A 10,168-nucleotide genomic window follows, 5' to 3' on the forward strand; every position below is an offset into this window, starting at 1 on the left:
CTTTAACAAGTAAGTTAGTTAGAGGCTTAACAATGATAGAAAAATTTTTTATAAACCTTCTATAAAACCCTGCATGACCTAGAAAAGATCTTATACCTTTAACTGTAGTAGGAGGAGGTAACTTTTCTATGGCTTCTATCTTTGCCCTATCTGTCTGGATTCCTTCCTTACTTATTTTGTGCCCTAAAATAACGCCCTCATCCACCATAAAGTGGCATTTCTCCCAATTCAAAACCAAGTTAGCACTTTCACATCTTGACAATACAAGATCTAAATTTTTCAAACAACCTTCAAATGAATCACCATAAACAGAAAAGTCATCCATGAAGACATCCATAATTTCCTCTATGTAGTCATTAAAAATTGCGGTCATGCAACGTTGAAATGTTGCAGGTGCATTGCATAATCCAAAAGGCATGCATCTATATGCAAATGTACCAAATGGACAAGTAAATGTGGTTTTCTCTTGGTCATTCGGAAAGATATAAATCTGAAAATATCCAGAATATCCATCGAGAAAACAATAGAAAGCATGACCAGCAATTCTTTCTAACATTTGATCTATGAATGGTAATGGGAAATGATCTTTTCTTGTAGCTAAATTAAGTTTTCTATAATCAATACATACGCTCCAACCTGTAGTGGTCCTAGTAGGGATTAGTTCACCATTTTCATTTTTTACCACAGTCATTCCTCCCTTTTTAGGCACACATTGAATTGGACTAACCCATTGGCTATCCGAAATTGGGTATATTATTCCTGCATCTAACAATTTGATAATTTCTTTCTTCACTACTTCTTTCATATTAGGATTAAGTCTCCTTTGTCTTTCAGCCTTAGGTATATGTCCATCCTCAAGATTGATGTACTGCACGACTCGATTCGGACTTATCCCTTTAAGGTCAGAAATTTGCCATCCTATACTCTTAATCCTATTTCTAACAATTTTTAACAAATCATTTTCTTGATCCACAGTTAATTTGTTAGACTTGGTAACTCTTTAAGGTCTACTATTGGTGGACTTTCAATTGATGGTGGCAAAGGCTCATGCTCCCTAAGTAACATTTCAGGTCTTAAATTTATAAACTCCTCTTCTTCCATATTGACATTTTCTTCCTCAAATTTTTTATTATCCTCCAGGGTAAACATTTCTTGTATGCATGCATCAACTATGTCAATTCTCATGCAATTTCCTTCATCCATAGGATATTTCATAGCTTTATCTATATGGAATTCAATAACATCATCACCTATCCTAAGGACTAATTTTCCTTCTGAAACATCAATTAATGCCCTACCTGTGTTGATAAATGGTCTTCCTAAAATAAGAGGACAATTTTTATCATAAACAAAGTCAAGTATGATAAAATAGTCGGAAAAATAAATTTGTCAACCTTAACAAGTACATCCTCAATGATACCATAGGGTCTTTTAATAGTTTGGTCAGCAAGTTGTAAAACCATATTGGTTCTCTTAACTTCATCTTCTAATCCCAATTTCTTAAAGAGAGATAATGGCATCAAATTAATACTTGCTCCTAAATCACAAAGGCATCTAGGAAAATCTACTTTACCTAATTTGCATGGTATAGTGAAACTTCCAGGATCTTTGAGTTTAGTAGGTAACTTACTTGAGATTATGGAACTACAATCCTCAGTTAGGGTGACTGTTGACACATCTTCCCAACTACGTTTCTTCGAGATCAATTCTTTGAGGAACTTACCGTAGTTTGGAATTTGTGTGATAGCTTCCATGAGTGACATGTTGATATGCAAATTTTTCAGTTTATCAATAAAATTTAAGAACTGCTTATCTTGCTCCTGCTGCTTGAGCCTTTGTGGAAAAGGTGGCCTAGATTGATAAGCTTTAACATTATCCTTCTCTTTGTCCTTTCCTTTTTCTTGTTCTCTTGATCCTGCACTATTTACTTCAATGCTCGGTTCGTAAACCGGCTCCACAGTTGTATTATTCAAAACATTAGTATCAATACCCGAAGGAACCATTTTATCTACTATTTTTCCACTTCGTAAGGCAATGGCACTCACATTCTCCCTAGGATTCTTTTCTGTATTACTAGGAAGATTTCCCACCTCACGTGAGGAAATAGCATTTGCAAGCTGCCTTGTACCTCCAAGTTATGTATGGATGATGAATGATTTTTGAATAACTTGTCAAACTTTGATTCTAACCATTTAAAACTATCATCTTGACTACTCATCTTTTGGTTAATTCCTTCCAAAAATTTACCAATTTTATTAGTCAATTGTCCTAGTCTATCTTGAGATTGACTACCCTGATTTCCCCTATCTTGGTTATCATGGTTTCTCCAAAAAGAATTATGATAATTACGATTTTCAGCATTATAAGTATTCGAATATGGACCGCGAACTTGTCCTTGGACATAATTCACTTGTTCCTCCATAACCGGATGCTTATAATTACATTCATTTGATACATGCCCATTTTGACCGCAATTGTCACAAATAAGAGATGTTGATTTACTTATGTTTAAGTTATCAATTTTATAAGACAAAGCAGAAATCTGTGCTTGCATCATGGTTAAGGGATCTAACTCATGCACTTTCTTTACCGAATTCTTTGAAGAAGAAGAAGACTCATTACTAACAGTAGAATGACTTACCTGAGTTCTTTCGGTTGGCCATATGCTATTATTATTGGCCATCTCTTCTAGTAACTCAATTGCATCATTGGTAGTCTTCTTCATTAATGATCCCCCTGCCATAGCATCTATAGTTCCTCTTGTAGAAGGTGTTACCCCATTGTAGAAAGTTTGAATCAATATATTTTGGGGAAGGCCATGGTGTGGGCAAACTCGTTGGAGTTCTTTATAGCGATCCCATGCCTTATACAGGGATTCATTTTCATGTTGGGTAAACGAGGTTATTTCTTTGATAAGCCTAGCGGTTTTTGCTAATGGGAAGTATTTAGACATGAAGGCTTGGGCTAGTTGTTCCCAGGTAGTGATAGAATTTGGTGGTAATGAATTCAACCAAGCTTTTGCCTTATCTTTCAATGTGAAATAGACGTAACTTAATAGCATCTGCTGGTACTGAATTCATTTTAAATGTATCACAAATCTCAAGGAAACTGGCTATATGCGAGTTAGGATCTTCATTCGGTAATCCATAAAATTGAACACTATTTTGGATCATCTGTAATAGAGCAGGTTTAATCTCAAACTGGTTAGCATTTACCAATGGACGTACTACTCCTTTTTGTGAACCGTTTAAACTTGGAGTGACATAGTCCATCAACCTCTGTGGCGGATTTCCATCACCCATGATTCTTGAATTTCTTCTTTTCTTCTTCTTCTTTTGTTGTGAAAGGAATTGTTCGATCTCAGGCTGATAATCCTCTAATTCACTATTTGACGATCTGGTACTTGGCATATGAGTTATGTAAACTATGTGTTCCTGCAAAATTTGAATCAAAACAAGTAAGTATCTTAATTAAAATAAACTGCAAATCACATATAAGAATATTTCGTTAAATGACAGAACACCGTTCCCCGGCAACGGCTGTGAATACCCAAATTTTGAAGCTCAAAAAGCCTATTTTCTCGGACTGCAAACAGTCCGGCCGGACCGGAGGCCATTTTGGAAATTCACCGAAAGTATGCCAATATGGTACTTAAAACGTCCAGGACGTCGCGAGGATCGCAGAACTGGTCCCGGAATATTTTTTAGAGGTCCGAAACTCCCGAAAATGCCTCCGGAGCGAAAAACTAGCGAGTGGACAGGATAGGGTGACAGCGGCCGCCGTCCACGGCGGCAGCGGTCGCCCTCAGCCCGTTTTTTTTCCTATAAATTGGCCTCGATTCCTTCATTTTTACTCACTCAGCCTGTGTTGACGGACGCTCCTTCTCCCCTACGCTCCTTGCGATTCTTTTACTGCTTTTCTGCATTTTAATTTAGCTTTATTGCTTTCTTGCTTTGTTAATTGGTCACGTAAATTAAATTAATTAATATTCCCCTAACGAGGAGCTTAACCTGGAGCTAAGAAGTGGCCGACGACTGACTCAGGTAATAACGAAACCCTGTCTTTTTAAATTCAACATTTCATGCATCTTCTTCTTCTACTCCAATTCTGAATTAAATTGCTGCATAAATGCATTCACGTCATCAATTTGGCAAATAAAACTGCCTCAATTAAACATGATTAAGCTTAAATGCCCGTTTAATTATTAATCGTGGTATTAAAGCCTAAATCCGACAATATTGGCTAAAGAACCTAGTTAATTAATAACTACGGTTTAACCGCCTTTATTTCGAACAATCTGGCTTAAGTCCAATTAATCAATAATTGTAGGTAAATAGCCTTCATTAAACACGTTTTTTTTTATGGCAATAAATTGCCTATATTACAGTTCAATTGATTACTTTTGTCAAACAAATTGCCTATAAGTAAGAATAACGACTTTTAGCGACAAATCGCTTAAATCAAAAGCTTTGGCAAAAATGCCTTAAAATTAATCAATCTTTTGGCTTAAAAGCCTTAAATCAATCATTTTGGCGACAATCGTCTAATCAACACTTTTGGCAAACAAATTGCCTAAATCACATCAACTTTTGGCAACAAATTGCCTAAATCAACTCATTTTGGCTAAAAGCCCTCAAATAATCAATCATTTTGGCGACAAACGCCCAATCAATCAATTTTTGGCAAACAAATTGCCTAAATCAATCTTTTGGCTAAAAGCCTCAAATCAACACTCTTTTGGCAACAAACGCCTAATCAAATCAATCAATTCTTTGGCAAAATGCCTAAACAAAATGCACGAAGCATACACACACTCATGCATTAAGCATACCCATTCAAAGCCCTTTAAAAAAGCCCTATCGAACTACGTTGACTTTGATCTTCCATTCAAACGGAAGTACGTAGGCACGTTTGGGATTTAACCCCGAGCGGCAAGTCGAAATCACTTAAACATCTCATTGGTCCAAATTACATCATTCACCTTGCAAAGCATTCATTCATCGGTTAGTTCATCAACATGACATGGTCTCGGGATCCACCTCGGGTTTGCAAACCATGCCTTAGACATTGGGTTAATTAATCTAGTAATTAGGTTAATTAAAATTGGAGTCAACTTAGGGTTTTTTCTTAGTTTACCCTAAAATAATTAAACAAGGTGGCGACTCACACATTCACGTGCATTTCTGCCCTTAGTCATATGCATCATATGCACATATTTTGGGGTAGGGGTTCACAACGGCGCCAAAAACTTGTTGCTTCTCTTTTGAGTTCCCGCAAGTATACGGATCGCAACGTAGTAATAAAAGATCGATCCCACGAGGAACGGGTTGAGTTCACTTGCTACTTTATTCTTAATAATGTGTTTACAGAAATAAGAATACAGAAGTGATTAATTTCTATTTATGCTAAATCTAATGTTTAACTAAATCTAAAGGTAAGTGTGTAGTCAAATACTTAGAGTAATTAATCATAAAGACAAGTGTGTAGTAAAATACTTAGAATAATTAATCACACACAGGATTTTCCCTTTCTATGCAGAAGCTTGTAACATACAATAAAGAATTCTTTAATTACATATGGTAAGATATAATTCAACTTCTCAGTATAAAATTATACTATCTATTATATGTATCTCTACATATAATAAATACCTTATCTTGTTAAATATTAAACCTAATTCTTATTCTTTGATTAGTTCAGGAAGACAAATTTAATTTCAATAGAAATAAGTGAGATATGCATATGTAAATTCAACTCAATGAATTAAATCTCTTTGATCTTTACTAAACTATTTCCTTCTGAGAATATAATCTAGTAACTTTGATTAAACAAATATCAAAAGATAACTTAAGGAATTTTTATTGTATACTACCAATTAAAATTGTTGCTTTGCATAGAAGAGTTATGAAGAACAACATACAACAAGTCTATAAAACAAGAGAAAGAAGTAATCTAACTCAAGCCTCTGGAGGGCGTCACACCTCGAGGAACTTCTTGATGTTCTTGGCACAATCAATAACAAGTGACTCTCGTCAACTTGTTCTAAGTACTACTAACACACTTCTCCTAACACAATCTAAGTGTTTTTGTTTCTGAATCTAACTTTTACTATCAATCTCTATGTCTGTCTCTTTTGCTTCACTTTGATTGCTATTTATATAGGAGGAGAGTGATGGTGGTTTTAGTAGTGATTGGTTGGCCAAAAGGTGCTTGAGGTGACTTCTCTTGGGAAGAGTCCCGACCCTTGCATGGAAAGATATGATTTTCTGATGAAAAGGCAGCAATTACGTCTCGTGGAAATCTCGACTCGCGCTCGCGCTTATAAAGGTCACGCTCGCGACTTCTGCTCCAAATGCTTCTGCCTCTCAAAAGTTCTTTTCGCGCTCGCGCATATGGAAGTCGCGCTCGCGAATTTCCCTGGCAAACCTTCTGCCTCTCAAAAGTGCTTTCTCGCGCCCGCGCAGATGGAAGGCGCGCTCGCGACTTTTGCATGCAAACCTTCTGACTCTCAATCCTTCTTTTCGCGCACGCGCTTGTGAATGTCGCGCTTGGAACTTGCCTTTTCTGGGTGTAGGTTGCGCGCGCGACCTCCGGTAGCGCTCGCGACTTGGGCATTTTCTTTGTTGCGACTTGCTTCGCGGCGCGAGGGTTGGATCAAGGATTTCTTCCATTTTTTCAACTTGTTTTGGCCCTATTTTTGTATAGAACAAATCTTTGCTCCAACTGTGTTCCTGAAAATTACTTTGAAACAAAACAACACGAACAAATGTAAAATATACAAAAACAATCATGCATTCATGCAATTTATATCAAAATAACATAACAAGATGTGCCCGCTTTGCGAGGCTATCAGTATAATCATATCACAAGTAATCAATCAGTTCAGTCAATGTATTACACCACAATCATTTAGAAGTGCAATCGTAAAAATATAAGTATGTAGTAATAGTGGCATAATATAAGTTTATAAATAACAGTTATGAAATGTAGTGCTGATATGCATTATTTACTATTACTCACAGTGGTGGAGAACGAAGATCTAGCTTTGATTCTGTCCGGAAGGAGCACTAGACGGACCCGGGCGATCTACGAAATTTAAGATGATAATTATATCAGACAAAATATTTATTTATCACTCTGATAGTTTTATCTATATATTTAATTTCTATAAATAATTTTATTTTTCTACTGAAATTTCGGCAGCACTTCCCCTAAAATTTGACTATCCACCAATCATCTCATTCAATTATTTTTTTCAGGTTCTCACAGCCCATCCATCGGGCAAATCAATCCAGTTAATTAATCTCGTCCTCCACATTCTCCATATCAACATTAATTCATACATTTTTCTTTAATTCCATAAATCATAATTTCCTAACAATTTATTAAATTAATTTAACTAATCAAAATTGATAAATCAAATTAACTAATCAAGATTACTAAAATTAATTTAATTAACTAAATTCATTCAAATTAAATTAACTAAAATTACCCAAAATATAATTTTTTGTCGAATTTCACTAGATCGGGGATTCACGCGTGCCGGATCGGAGAGTAGGTGGAGGCTGGTGGCCGGAGTCGACTGACAGTGGCAGAGGGAGGCGCGATGAAGCTTAACAGACCCGTTCCCGGTGGTCGGAGGCTCGCTGGAGCAGCGGCGGAGCTGTGACACGACTGCAAGGCATCAATGGTGGCGCAACGAGCTGGAGGAGCTTCGATCGGACAGGGAAGCTGTGCTGCGCTGCGCTGCGCAATCTGGCCGAGGATGAAGAGGAGCTGCTGGCGGAGCTGCTGCGATGTCGAGCTGCAGCAAGGGCGGTGGCGGAGTGGCGGTGACGTGCAACTCTGCTGCTCGCCTCAGTTTGTGTCCCGCCAAGAGCCAGATGCAAGGAGAGGAAGAAGGAAAGAAAAGAAAGAAAGAAAAGAAAGAAGGAAGGAGGAGATGAAGGAGAAGGAGGTGGCGGCAGTGGGGCGTCACTAGTGGACTGGAGGCGCAGAGAGGGTGAGGATGAGTGTGGAGATAAAAGGATGAAATTGTTTCTAGATGGTTCGATTTGGTTTGATTCCGGTTCGATTCAGCCCAAATCTTGGTTTTCATTTAATTTTTGATTTTTCAACGATTCTTCAGTTCGGTTTATCCCTGTACGAATTATGAATTTGCATTTAAATAATTGGACACATTTCCAGGCTATCGGTTTATTAAATTAAATTGAAAAATCATTGAAAATAAAAATTTGGGTTGTTTCACTACTGCCATCACAATTTAACTTCACCCAATCCTCTTGAGCTTTAACCGAAGCCATACAAAACAGCCTACTAACTCTAGCCGAACCAACAGCAGGAGTAGAAGAATTCATAATATCCAAAGCTACTTTAAAAACACAAAGATTTAAAGCAAAAACATCAATAAGTTCATTCTGAAAAACATACAAGTTCCTCGCTTTTCAAATCCACCAAATAGCAGCTAAAAATCAATGATGTGAGGAGATACCAAAGGCATGTGCAAGGATAAATTTAAACGCAGCCACATCACGATATCATCCACCCCAAAAAAATTAGGAGGCAAACTTCACTGATGTCCCCATGCCTGCACCGCAACACAATCGCGAAAAAGATACAATAGAGACTCCTTATCCATAAAACATAAACTACATAGACTAGAAAGAGGCATACCTCTTTGAAACCGTAAAAAGTTAGTCGGCAAACGGCTATGCAAAATTAGCCAAAGCAAATGTCTAAATTTAGGCAAACCATCAACAAACCAAATCTATGAGAAAGAAACAAAATCAATACCAACATGCATCTCCTACAATAATAAAGATAAATAGGCTGCTTTAACAGAAAACTCACCATTAAAAGAAAAATTTCACAACATGGAATCATGAACAAAAGCAATCAAAGGAAGAAGAACTGCATAAATTAAGCACGTAATATCATCAGAAAGACAAATACGTAACACATAAAGATCCCAAGAACCGTTATGAATAAGATCCTACCCATAGGCAAAAACAGACCCTAAGATGCTCCTTACCCCCCAAAAATAGACCCTACCAAATCCACCAAAGGACCCATAGGCAACCAAGAATCATACCATAAATTGAATTGTTGACCACCCCCTACTAGCCAAGAAACATGAGACTGAAGCTGCTGGAAACTACGAACAATCCCCTTCCAAGTACAAGAGTCACAACCTCGCAAGACCGGAGGAAAAGAGCAACCATGACAATATTCATGAGTCAAAACCCGAACCTAAAGAGCAGTGTCATGCATCAAAACCTGAACCCCTTCTCAAATTATAATTCTCAATGACGAATGACTTCGATTTTGAATCCTAACCCGTCTCTAACCATTGTAGTTATTCAATGAATATATGATTCCTAGTTCAATGAATATATTCAATAATAATAATCATAATAATAATAACAGTAATAATAATAATAATAATAATAAATATACCCATATTTGAACAAAAAACACATAAATCGCAAAAAAAAAGGAAAAAAAATAAATCGCAAAACTTACCTCAACTAGTGTCCAAATAGCGCGAACGGTGTTGAGGAGTGACCGGACCTGCAATGGAGCGGAGGTGGCGGCGTTAGGTGGGCCGGAGCGACGTCAGGAGGGGCTGGAGTGGCACTGCGAATGGAGGAGAGGAGAGGAGAAGGAGAAGAAAGAAAGAAGAAGAAAGAAGATGGAGGGCGTGCGGCGTTTAAAGCCCTAAATTTTGCGACCGACTGATCGGTCGAAAATTTCATTAAAATCAATCGCAATGTTTAAGTCTGCGACGTCGTTTTACTTCGCAATAAAATTGCGACCGATTTGCGACCATATCTTCGGTCGTAAATAGGTCGCAGACTTTATTTCTTATTTTGAAGCGCTGTTTTGCGACGGAACAAAACGTACTCGCAAATCGATCGCAAAATCCATCGTATAGTAGTCGCAAACTGCAAAACAAGCTAGCAGGATTTTTAGCGCTACAATTAGCGACCGTTTGTAAATATGTCGCAAATCGGTCGCAAATTGTGTCGGTTGCAATTAACGATCGCAAATTGGCGCTTTTTTGTAGTGTTTGTTTCTTTGTACTTTCAAGCAAATTGTTTGGAAAATATATAATATATTTTGAATAAATCACACATGCACAAAGTGGGAGGGAAACAATGGCTCAATT

At 37.3% G+C, this 10,168-nt stretch overlaps 1 non-coding gene across 1 annotated transcript; it reads left to right on the forward strand.

Annotated features, from left to right (window-relative positions):
- Positions 1–2,813: 2,813 nt before the first annotated feature.
- On the forward strand, positions 2,814–2,920 carry LOC119370565 (small nucleolar RNA R71). Its single transcript, XR_005178076.1, has one exon. It is a non-coding gene; the product is annotated as a small nucleolar RNA R71 (small nucleolar RNA).
- Positions 2,921–10,168: the final 7,248 nt, after the last annotated feature.

Source organism: Jatropha curcas, chromosome 10, assembly GCF_041381405.1.
Source record: "Jatropha curcas cultivar XTBG-Jc1 chromosome 10, XTBG_Jcur_1.0, whole genome shotgun sequence".
NCBI lineage: Eukaryota > Viridiplantae > Streptophyta > Magnoliopsida > Malpighiales > Euphorbiaceae > Jatropha > Jatropha curcas.